Genomic DNA, 12,734 nt, shown 5'->3' with positions numbered 1-12,734 from the left:
ACAAATCACCATTAATCATTCAAGATCTAATTGATACAAGCAAGACAATGTCATTGAAACAAGAAAATGGCAAATCCATAATAGATTACATCAATCCATCATACAAATACTCCCTTAATCCTAGAATACAATATCTACTCCATGAATCGAGGAAGAATTTCCGAAGAAATGAAGATTACAAGCATTTCTTAAATCCCCAATCCAAGAAACCAAGAAAAAGGGGAAAGAGAAAACTTATCTACGAAGAAGCCTCGTCTTCGGATCCAATCCTCGCTCAGGAGTCGAAATCGTCAAGAACTCCCTTAGAATCGCCCAGAAATCCTCCCAAGAATGGAAGGAAACCACCAAATCTTGCCTTCTCCCAAAGGGGGAGAGATCCCCTTTCCATTCATCAAGGAGGGTTTAAATAGAGGAGGGAATCGGGCGCCACACGGCCCCGTGACACGGTCATGTGAGATTCACGCGGCCATGTCCAGTTCCTTCTCTGCCAAAGCTGCACTGCCGTGTGACTCACACGGCCAGGACCCTTCCGCTCTCTGGAAATGCTACACGGTCGTGGGGTTCACATGGCCACAGCCTGCTTGGTTTCTGGAAACCTCACACGGCCGTGTAGATCCACACGGCCATGTAAGGCTTCTGCTTTGGTTGGCTTCAAATCTTGACACGACCGTGTGAGGTTCACACGGCCATGTCATCTTCCTCTTCTGTTGGTGCCAAACTCCACACGGCCCTAGCTCTATACCAGTGCTGGGCCGTGTGAGGTACACGGCCTGGTGCTTTCTCCCTTTGTTTCCTCCAAGGCTTGCCCAAAGATGTAGATTCTTCACCAAATCGACTCTTGTGTACAAAAAATGCACAAAAAGCAGATCTCCGAACCAAAAGAGTAAATATGCTAAAAGGAAAGCTGGAAGTATAAAAATGCATAGTTCAAGCATGCTCAAAGTATGTAAATGTGCGTAAAAACATGCATAAAAGAGTATATAATCTACGCACATCACACCCCCAGACTTAAACCTTTGCTTGTCCTCAAGCAAAATGCCGCAGTCTAAATTCATATGTTCTACAATACATTCATAAAACCTAGTGCACTTTCCTAACTCTATCAAAAAGTTTCATTAACAAGCATGATCATAGAAACAAGTAAAGTATGGTTCAAGCATAAGAATCTTGTGCACAGTGTAAAAGTAACTCAACACCCTTCAAGTTTCAATCCATGTCCTAGTCAAGTCGTCATCAAATTTGAATTCCTAGTGTTTCCAGTGAAAGACAAGTAACCAGTGATAGGCACTTACTCACCATTCACTTGGTTCATATTTCTCAACTAACCCAAGGTCTCAAAGGTGTGCTCAATCTCAAGGGAAGCTAAGCAGTCATTTCCCCAGTAACCTAACTCGGTCTCAAAGGGGTGACTACTAGATTCCACTCATGACAACTATTTTTTATATCCCTTATTTTTTTTTTTAAGTGTTTGCATTGTGCAAAACTTATTCACAAATGTACTTTTTAGCACACATGTTGAGATATTTTGATTTTTCCAAATGAGCTTTAATGATTTGAGCCTCATCCAGTAACCAAAATGAAAGTTGAGAAATCACCATGGAAACCAAGTACTAAGCAAACAAGATGAATCATGACTATTTCAATGACATCAACTATTCAAGCATCAAGCACAAGTGTAGTGAAGATAAAATCCTTAAGGTTGAACCAAAACTAAAACTCATCACCATAAGATTCTCAGCTTATTAATGCTTCCCAAGATAGAAAAAAGAACTACACAAAGTTTACTACTAGCACCATTCGAACACGATGAATCAAGATAATAATCGTGCTAACATTTCACTTGAATCCAAGAAAGCATATAAGTGAAGATTGATGTTCTAATTTTTTTATTTTTTTTTTTGCCATGATTATTTCAAAAACAAGCAAAATAAAGCAACAAGAACCAACATGAAAAACTAACAAAAACTAAAAACTGAAAATGAAAACCAAACTAAACAGTACATGACACCCCCCCAGACTTAAACTTTTCATCGTCCCGATGAAATCAATATGGTGGAGGAGGTGGAAAATCAGGAAAATCAGGGAAGAGAAATGCAAAATCTTCAACAAACCATCTAACTTCGTTTCTGAAAAAATTATGATACTCAAGCAATTTATCAATATAATCCTGCACAAATCTCATAAAACCTCTAAGATCTTCATGAAATTCCATTTTAGCCTTATAAGCATTCATCATTTTAGAAATCTTATCACACAATTCTCTCTCACTCTTAAAACAATCTTGTAACTTTTTAAATAGTTCCTCCTCCATAAGCTTCTTATTCTCAAGAAATTCATAAGTTGAATCTAAATCACTATGAATATTCTTTAAAGCAGAATTAAGTTCTTGAAACAGAAAACTATGAATCTCTTGGTTACCCTTAGGAACATTTCTCGGAGTAAAAGATGACAAAGCTCTAGATTGTTGCCTAGCTAACTTCAAACACCAATTCTCTTTATTATGAATTGTAGTAAAATCACGATTGGGCAGTTTTAAAGGAAAACCATTTTTAATGACTAGACTAAATCCATGCTCTTCATGCTTAATCATTTTCATTGCTAAACATGAATTCAAATCCAATGTACAAGAACTCTCCACCACCTCTAATTCACTCAAATCACATCCTAATACTAAGGCCAATTGAGTAAGTAATCCCCCTAAAATAATAGGTGTGGTAGAATTCGATTTCCCTAATTTTGCCAAATGTTTAAGAAAGAAATAACCAGAATTAATTTTAACATTTTCGACCATTGCCCACAAACAATACAAATCTACAAGTCTTACTGATCCCTCTTTGTCCTCCCTTCCAAATATAGTTCTTTTCATGAATAAGTAAGCATATTTAAAAATAGGATTGATAATTTGGGAAACTCTAGAATTATGAGGATCAAATAGCGGTTGTTCAGAAATTTGTTGCCAAAAATGTGAATTCTCAAATTGGGGCAAAATCACACACAGCTCATTCTTTGGCAATTCATAACAAGTATTAAAATCTCCCAACGTCCATTCATAACTTTCATTAAACAAACGAAATTTAAACTTCCCCCCACCTTGAACATTATCAACCTCTATTGAACTTAAAAATTCAAAAACAATTCTAGGACAAGTAGGATATTTCATGTTCACTAAACCACTCCATCCTATCCTTTCAAATAACCAAACTAAATCATCCTTAAACCCCAAAGTTTCTAAAGTTTCAACATCAAGAAACCTAGTGCCTAAAAGAGGTCGTTTACATAAAGAAGAATATCTATACCGTTGCTCATCATTAGAGAAAACAATACCAAAGTCATTAGAAATACCTTTAAAGCAAACATTCCTCTCCTTTCTTGCAACCACCTTCTCCTTCCCCTTTCTTGTGGCCGAAATCTCCTCAATCACGTTTTCCATGGAAGAAAATCAAATCTCCTTAAGAAGAATGAGAAAGAAAAATTAGAAGAAGTAGTTTAAACCTTTAGAAATGGGAAAATAGGAAAGAGGAACGAGCGACGGTACACGGCCGTGTTCCACCCACACCCCGTGCCCTAATTCCCTAGAAAGAAGTGGATCAGGCCGTGTGATATCACACGACCATATTCATTTCTCATCCCACGGCCGTGTCTGTGACACGGCCCCCTTCTCTTTCTTCTCTGGATTCCAGACATGGGCCATGTTTGGGACACGGCCTCTCCATCATTCTTCTCGGGATTATTTACACGGTCGTGTCTGGGACACGGCCTATACCTTTTTCTCCTCGGGAGATCCCACACGGCCGTGTCTGGATGACACGGCCCTAACACTTCCCTTCTCTGCAACCTTTACCTGGCCGTGTATAGCACACGGCCTGGCTCTGTTTTGCACCTAATCTGAAAACAAAATCAAAAACAAGTAAAAACCAACAAAATAAATTTATAGTAGCTAAAAGAATTCAATCTGGAGGGCGAGGTTCAGAAAAATACAACCTTTGTACCTCTTCTATTTTCGCACCATGAATATATTTTTTCAACCGTTGACCATTTACCTTAATTATCCCAAAATCTTTGTTCCAAATATCTACAGCTCCAAAAGGATAAACCTTTTTTACCTCATATGGACCCGTCCACCTTGACTTAAGCTTCCCAGGAAAAAGTTTTAATTTCGAATTGAACAACAAAACCAAATCTCCTACATTAAAGTCTTTACGAAGAATGTGCTGATCGTGCCATTTCTTCGTCCTTTCTTTGTAAGACTTAGCATGCTCATATGCATCCATCCTTAATTCATCAAGTTCGTTCAACTGAAGCTTCCTTTTCTCCCCTGCTTCCTTTAAATCCATATTCAAATTTGCAATTGCCCAATAAGCCTTGTGTTCTAGTTCAACTGGAAGATGGCAAGGCTTACCATAAACTAATCGAAATGGGGTCATCCCAATAGGAGTTTTATAAGCAGTTCGATATGCCCATAAAGCATCATCTAGTTTCAATGCCCAATCCTTTCTTGAAGTGGATACAGTCTTTTCCAATATGGACTTAATTTCCCGGTTAGATATCTCAGCTTGCCCATTAGTTTGAGGATGATAAGGTGTTGCTACTTTATGCTTCACTCCATATCTTCTAAGTAAGTTTTCAAACTGTCTCTCTATAATATGTGATCCTCCATCACTAATGACTACCTTTGGCACCCCAAATCTTGGAAAGATAATACTCCTAAATAATTTGATAACTGTTTTCGCATCGCACGTAGGAGATGCCACAGCTTCTACCCATTTGGACACATAATCCACCGCCACAAGAATATACCTATTCCCATATGAAAGAGGGAAAGGTCCCATGAAATCAATTCCCCAAACATCAAATAACTCAACCTCAAGAATGTAATTTAACATCGTTTCATTTATTTTAGTTATATTCCCAGTTCTCTGACATTGATCACAAGACTGAACAAACAACTTAGCATCCCTGAATAAGGTTGGCCAATAAAATCCTGCTTGAAGAATTTTCGTAATTGTTTTTGAACTACCAAAATGTCCTCCATAGGACGAAGAATGGCAATGAAACAAGATATCTCTAACTTCTTCTTCAGGTATACATCTTCGATAAATCACATCATTGCACTTCTTATACAGGAGAGGTTCATCCCAAACATAATTCTTAACTTCTGAAAAAAACTTTTTCCTTTGTTGATGAGAAAAATCCGGAGGTAACACTCCACTAGCAAGGAAATTCACAAAATCTGCATACCAAGGAGTTTTCACACTTGATAAAGCTAATAAGTGTTCATCCGGGAATATGTCATCAATAGGTAAATCAAAATCCACCTCATTTTCTGACTTTTGAGATATTCTAGACAAATGATCCGCTACTACATTTTCAGCTCCTTTCTTATCCCTAATCTCAAGGTTGAACTCTTGCAAAAGTAAAATCCACCTGATTAACCTGGGTTTAGCATCTTTCTTTCCAAGTAAATACCGAATAGCTGCATGATCAGTATACACTATTATTCTTGATCCTACTAGATAGGATCTGAATTTATCAATAGCAAATACCACTGCCAATAATTCTTTTTCTGTAGTAGAATAGTTTACTTGGGCTGCATCAAGTGTTTTACTTGCATAATGGATCGCATGTAAAATCTTATTCCTTCGTTGTCCCAAAACTGCTCCTACAACAAAATCACTAGCATCACACATTATTTCAAAAGGAAGATCCCAATCAGGTGCTTGAATGACTGGAGCTGTTGTAAGAGCACTCTTGATTTTATTGAAGGCTTCAATACATTCGCTATCAAAATAAAACTCAACATCTTTAATCTACAGATTAGTCAATGGCTTGGAAATCTTTGAAAAGTCCTTAATAAAACGTCTATAGAAACCAGCATGTCCCAAAAAACTCCTAACTCCTTTTACACTGATGGGTGGGGGTAATTTGTCTATTACTTTCACTTTTGCCTGGTCTACCTCAATACCACGCTCTGAAATTTTATGCCCCAAAACTATTCCTTCCAAAACTATAAAATGACATTTTTTCCAGTTCAACACTAGGTTTGTATCTTCACACCTTTTTAGAACAGTAGAAAGATTTGACAAACAAGAATCAAAGTCATTTCCATAAACTGAGAAGTCATCCATGAACACCTCCATAATTTTTTCTATTAAATCTGAAAAAATTGCCATCATGCATCTCTGAAAAGTGGCTGGAGCATTACAAAGCCCAAATGGCATCCGACGATAAGCAAATGTACCATAAGGACAAGTAAAAGTAGTCTTCTCCTGGTCTTGAGGATGAATTGGAATTTGAAAAAATCCAGAATATCCGTCCAAGTAACAAAAGTAGGAATGTTTAGCTAATCTTTTAAGCATTTCATCAATAAATGGTAAAGGGAAATGATCCTTCCTTGTTTCTTTATTCAACTTCCGATAATCAATGCACATTCGCCACCCCGTCACTGTTCGTGTTGAAATTAGCTTATCTTCTTCATTCTTGATAACCATCATTCCTCCTTTCTTTGGAACCACGTGGACCGGACTCACCCATTCACTATCCGAAATTGGGTAAATAATCCCTGCATTAAGAAGTTTAATCACTTCCTTCTTTACTACCTCTTTTAAATTTGGATTTAGTCTCCTTTGATGCTCAATTGAGTCCTTGTACCCCTCTTCAAGTAAAATTCTATGCATACAGAGAGATGGACAAACCCCTTTTATATCATCAATTGTATATCCAATGGCCTTTCTATGCAACCTTAACTCATCCAACAGTCTCTTTGTTTCAAACTCATTTAACTGAGCATTAATTATAACTGAGCATCCAACAGTCTCAGTCATTGTAGTATAGTGGTGAGTATTCCCGCCTGTGACGCGGGTGACCCGAGTTCGATCCCCGGCAACGGCGCCAAAAACTTGTCACGCTCCGCAAGTGTACGGAAATATCGCAAGTAATATAAAAGATTATCGTATCCACAGGGACTGGAATAAGCACTAGAAATGTCTCAATGCAAATTAGCTAAACAACTATCCAATCGTTTCAAATGCAAAGTGAAGGTAAACAAATCTAATATTGTAGATCTACAAACAAGAGTTTAGTGTTTTGGGTTATGATAAGGGAGATTCTAGGAGTTTCGGTTTCTCTGTAAGATTTCTTGAATGTAAATGGTTCACCAATTCTTATCCCTCAATTGCTAAACACTTGTAGAAAGTTGCCGGTTCTCTCTTGCAATAGACAACCGACTAAGGACTGAGAAATGTATCTAAATATGATGAATTAGACGTGAACCTACGTTGTCCTTACACAGAAGCGCACCTATTACTATGCCTTCCTCGGATATCCACATAGAAGCCCACAACATATTAATCTATCAAGATACAAGAAACTAATCACAAAATCCATCCTACTCTCTTGAATATTCCTATTTCCTCTTCAAGATTATCTCTCAAACGTCCTTACACGGGCTTGCACCTGTCACGTGGATCCCTTGGATGATTGAGTGAGAGTTTATCATTACAAAGTCCACAAGAAATTCAAACAATCAATCAAGAATGAGAATTAAGCACAAATCACCATTAATCATTCAAGATCTAATTGATACAAGCAAGACAATGTCATTGAAACAAGAAAATGGCAAATCCATAAGAGATTACATCAATCCATCATACAAATACTCCCTTAATCCAGAATACAAGATCTACTCCATGAATCGAGGAAGAATATCCGAAGAAATGAAGATTACAAGCATTTCTTAAATCCCCAATCCAAGAAACCAAGAAAAGGGGGAAAGAGAAAACTTATCTACGAAGAAGCCTCGTCTTCGGATCCAATCCTCGCTCAGGAGTCGAAATCGTCAAGAACTCCCTTAGAATCGCCCAGAAATCCTCCCAAGAATGGAAGGAAACCACCAAATCTTGCCTTCTCCCAAAGGGGGAGAGATCCCCTTTCCATTCATCAAGGAGGGTTTAAATAGAGGAGGGAATCGGGCGCCACACGGCCCCGTGACACGGTCATGTGAGATTCACGCGGCCATGTCCAGTTCCTTCTCTGCCAAAGCTGCACGGCTGTGTGACTCACACGGCCAGGACCCTTCCGCTCTCTGGAAATGCTACACGGTCGTGGGGTTCACATGGCCACAGCCTACTTGGTTTCTGGAAACCTCACACGGCCGTGTAGATCCACACGGCCATGTAAGGCTTCTGCTCTGGTTGGCTTCAAATCTTGACACGACCGTGTGAGGTTCACACGGCCATGTCATCTTCCTCTTCTGTTGGTGCCAAACTCCACACGGCCCTAGCTCTATACCAGTGCTGGGCCGTGTGAGGTACACGGCCTGGTGCTTTCTCCCTTTGTTTCCTCCAAGGCTTGCCCAAAGATGTAGATTCTTCACCAAATCGACTCTTGTGTACAAAAAATGCACAAAAAGCAGATCTCCAAACCAAAAGAGTAAATATGCTAAAAGGAAAGCTGGAAGTATAAAAATGCATAGATCAAGCATGCTCAAAGTATGTAAATGTGCGTAAAAACATGCATAAAAGAGTATATAATCTATGCACATCAGTCATAAGCATACATAAATGAGTATAGCAGCATGGCATATTCTTATCATATCATAAAGCATTGCATGAGAGGCACATGGGAAATCATAATTATGTCTCTAACCCTAATATCATGTAGTGGCCGAAACATATAGTTGTAGCCTAGGTTAGCAAGCAACATAAAGCATGTGAACCCTAAACCATTATCATATCCTATATCATATGGAACACCTTGAGCATGCTTAGTTTGGGTTCTAAGCTTCCTAGGTCTTTACTTATATCATGTCCGAAACTCATCAAGCCTCAAATTAGGTTATAAGCAACATGCAAACATATAAACCCTAAACTAATGTCATATCATATATCATAAGGAACAACTTGAGCATGTTTAGTTTGGGTTCTAAATTCTCTAAGCTTTTAACCTTATCATGGCCGAACCCTAGGAAGCATGATTCTAGGTTACAAGTAGCATGAAAGTGTTGAACCTTAAACCAATATCATAACACATATCATGAGGAACATCATAAGGACATTTAGTTTAAGTTCCAAACTTCTTAAGCCCTTTAATCTAAGGTGGCCGAAATTTGTTAAGCATGGAAACTTGGTTTCTAGTGGCATAAGAGCATGGAAATCATAAACAAATTTCATAGCATTTATTACAAGAAACATCATGAGCATATCTAAGTTGGGTTCTAAGTTTCCTAGGCCCTTAAACTAATGGTGGCCGAAACATGTAAGACATAGACTAGTTTTCATGTGACATAAAAGTATGGAAACCCTACACAAATTTCATGGCATTTATTACAAGGAACAACATGAGCAAACTTAGTTTAAGTTCTAAGCATCCTAGGTCTTAAAACCTTGTGTGTCCGAAAGTTATAGAGCATGTAACCAAATTTCTATGCAACAAACAAGCATAAGAACATCAAGTTATTTCATATCATTTCATCAAGAAGGTCATGAGCATCTTAGACTTGTTTTAAACTTTCCTAGGCCTCAAATGTTAACATGGCCGAATCTTCATAAGCATGAAATAGAGTTCAAATCAACATATAATCATGGGCATATCATATTAGCTTCATATCTTATCCTAGGGAAATCATGGCATGCTTAGTTTTAGGTTTAAAGCTCTCCTAGGCCCTTAGTTCTACCATGGCCAAATGTTCATGAGCATGAAAATGAAGTTCCAATCAACATACAAGTAGGAGAAAATGTTAACAACACCATTATCATAGAGCACATATCATAAGAACAAGGGAGCATGTTTAGTTTGAGTCTTAAGCTTACCTAGTTCTTTTGTTCATGCTTGGCCGAGAGTCTAGGATCATGAATCTAAGTTCTAACTAAACATTCTAGCATAGAAACATTAGGTTAACCTCCTACCATAAGATACATATCACAAGAAATATAATGAGCATATCTAGTTAGGTCTTAAAATTCCTTAGATCCTTCTTTTTGTCTTGGCCAAAATTTCCATGAAGCAACCCTAGGTTTTTTTTTTTTTTAGAAATCTATCTTCATGAAAACCACATGAGCTATTGTACCACAGGTGAGGGGAAGCTTACATAGTTTTCTCTTGTTGATCCTTAAGGAAGTGGTACCCTTGTGAGGAGGGAGGAGAAGTTTCTCTTCCTAGTTTCCCTTTTTGTTTTTCTTCTTCTTGTATGAGGTAGACCTTGAGACTCCTTGCTAGTATTTGTTTTCCCTTAGAGAGAAAACCTAAACTTGGCTTTTGGAGATGAGGGAGGAGAGCTCTAGTTCTCGGTGGAGAAGAGAAAGAGGAAGAAGAAGATTTAGAATTTCCCTTTCTCTTTTCTCCTCTAATCCTTTTTATTCATCATGGGAAGGATTCTTGTCCCCATTCATCCCCCCCTTTAACTTCTCTTTAAATCCCACGAAAATGAGAAGGGAGAGAGGAGAGGAAGGCAATTCACCTTTTGCTTGCTTCTTCTCTTAACCAAGAGGAAGAGAAGGTAATCCACTTGGTTTTCTCTTGCTCTTTTCTTAGTTTTCTTTTATTTTCTCCTCACCTTTAACTAAATTTTTCATTCCTTCCTATCCAAATATTATTCATTATCCTAGTGGTTATCATACATCAATTTATATTCATTATTTGTGGGAGGTTCAAGGTTTAAACCTTGACCTCACCTCTTCTTATTTCTATTATTTCTTTTTTGATTCCTCTTACTTTCATGCTCTAAAGAAAATACTATCCATATACTTATCTTATAATTTCGTGGGTATTACAGTACCCCATACCTCATAGAAAGTTCATCCTCGAACTTAAAATAGCTCCGCATACTTTTGTTTCATATCATCTTCTCGTTCCCACGTGGCTTCCTCATACTGTTGATTTTGCCACAGGACCTTTACTAAGGGTACTTCTTTGTTCCTTAGTCTTTTGACGTTTCGATCCAATATCTGAATTGGTCGGCTCTCGTAGATTAGGTCCTCTTGCACTTGTACTGTCCGTGGTTCGACCACTTGGTCCGTGCTCGGAATACATTTCTTTAGCATCGAAACGTGGAACACATTGTGAATGGCTGACATCTCTTGAGGTAACTCTATTTCATAAGCTACTTTGCCGATTCTTTTCAGAACCTGGTATGGTCCCACATAGCGCGGGCTTAGCTTTCCCTTATTACCGAAGCTCATTACTCCTTTCATAGGAGCTACCTTGAGGAATACTGAGTCTCCGACATTGAACTCCAATGGCCTTCGTCGCTTATCCGCATAATTATTCTGTCGACTCTGAGCAGTTTCTATTCTTTGGCGGATATTCTGTATAACACGGGTGGTGTTATCGATAAGCTCCATTTGGAATCCCATCTCCTTCTTTTCACCGCCTTCATACCAACATATAGGGGATCTACATTTTCTACCCTACAGAGCCTCGTAGGGCGCCATCCCAATAGTAGCCTGGTAGCTATTGTTGTAAGCGAATTCTGCTAAGCATAAATATCGGCACCAGCTTCCTTTGAAGTCTAAGGCGCAAGCCCGTAGCATGTCTTCTAGCACTTGGTTCACCCTCTCTGTCTGTCCATCGGTTTGAGGGTGGAAGGCAGTACTGAATAATAGCTTTGTGCCAAGAGCCTTCTGAACACATTCCCAAAAATGCGAAACAAATCGACCATCTCTGTCGGAGATGATGGTCTTAGGGGTCCCATGTAGTTTAATAATTTCCTTGACATATAATTGAGCCAGTTGCTCAATTGAATGAGTCATCTTAAATGCCAGAAAATGGGCGGATTTGGTTAATCTATCCACGATTACCCATATAGCGTCATAGCCATTTGTTGTCTTTGGTAATCTTGAAATAAAGTCCATAGAGATATCTTCCCATTTCCATTCTGGAATTTGGACAGGCTGCAGTAATCCTCCCGGCCTCTGGTGTTCTGCTTTAACCCTCTGACAGGTCAGGCAGGCACTGACGTACCGAGCCACATCTCTTTTCATACCGGACCACCAAAATTTCTTTTTCAAATCCTGGTACATTTTGGTGGATCCCGGATGCATTACATAGGGAGTTGAATGAGCTTCTTCTAATATCTTCCCTCGCAACTCGGGATCCTCAGGAATACATAATCGATCCCTGAGGTATAATATTCCACTATCCGCGATACGGAATCCGTCATTCTTTCCTTCTAAGATCTCTTGTTTAATCCTTTGGAGGCTTTGGTCACTGGTTTGCTTCTCTAATATATTGTCGAATAGGGTGGGTGCTATGGTCAGGGTGGAGAGTTGCCCGGACATAATCTCAACCCCTTGACACGAAATGTTTCTCGGTTTCCCGATAGATTCGACCATTGGTTTACCTTCAGTATTAAATAAAACTTTAGCATATTGGCTAGAAATAGGCGGCTGACCTGTGACGACAGTAGAGGCATTCGCCACATCTTCTCTGGTAAGCGAGAAAACCCTGGCGTTCGTCGTCGCTGGCAGGGCTTCCAATCTCCCATGGCTGATCAAAGTCCCTTCTATAGCAGTTTGCATCTGGTGTAGTTGTGAAGGGGCACTCCTGTTTTGGTTATTCTGCTGGGGTGGTGCCTGAAACTGAGTAGGACAGTCTCTGGCCAAATGTCCTTCCCATCCGTAATTATAGCATTTTCTTGTACCTTTGTGACATAATCCGGAATGCAGCTTCCCACAAATAGTACACTGAGGGTACTTCGGTTGCTTATTCACTGGACCACCTTTAGCATTGTCACATTGCTT

General features: G+C 39.0%; 1 non-coding gene across 1 annotated transcript; it reads left to right on the top strand.

Annotated features, from left to right (window-relative positions):
- Positions 1 to 6,816: 6,816 nt before the first annotated feature.
- Positions 6,817 to 6,888, top strand: TRNAH-GUG. Its single transcript has one exon. It is a non-coding gene; the product is annotated as a tRNA-His (tRNA).
- The last annotated feature ends 5,846 nt before the right edge of the window (positions 6,889 to 12,734 follow it).

The sequence above is a fragment of the Zingiber officinale genome, chromosome 10A (genome assembly GCF_018446385.1).
Source record: "Zingiber officinale cultivar Zhangliang chromosome 10A, Zo_v1.1, whole genome shotgun sequence".
Lineage (NCBI taxonomy): Eukaryota > Viridiplantae > Streptophyta > Magnoliopsida > Zingiberales > Zingiberaceae > Zingiber > Zingiber officinale.
The sequence above is the reverse complement of the archived record's forward strand: the minus strand, read 5'-3'. Positions and strand labels throughout refer to the sequence as shown.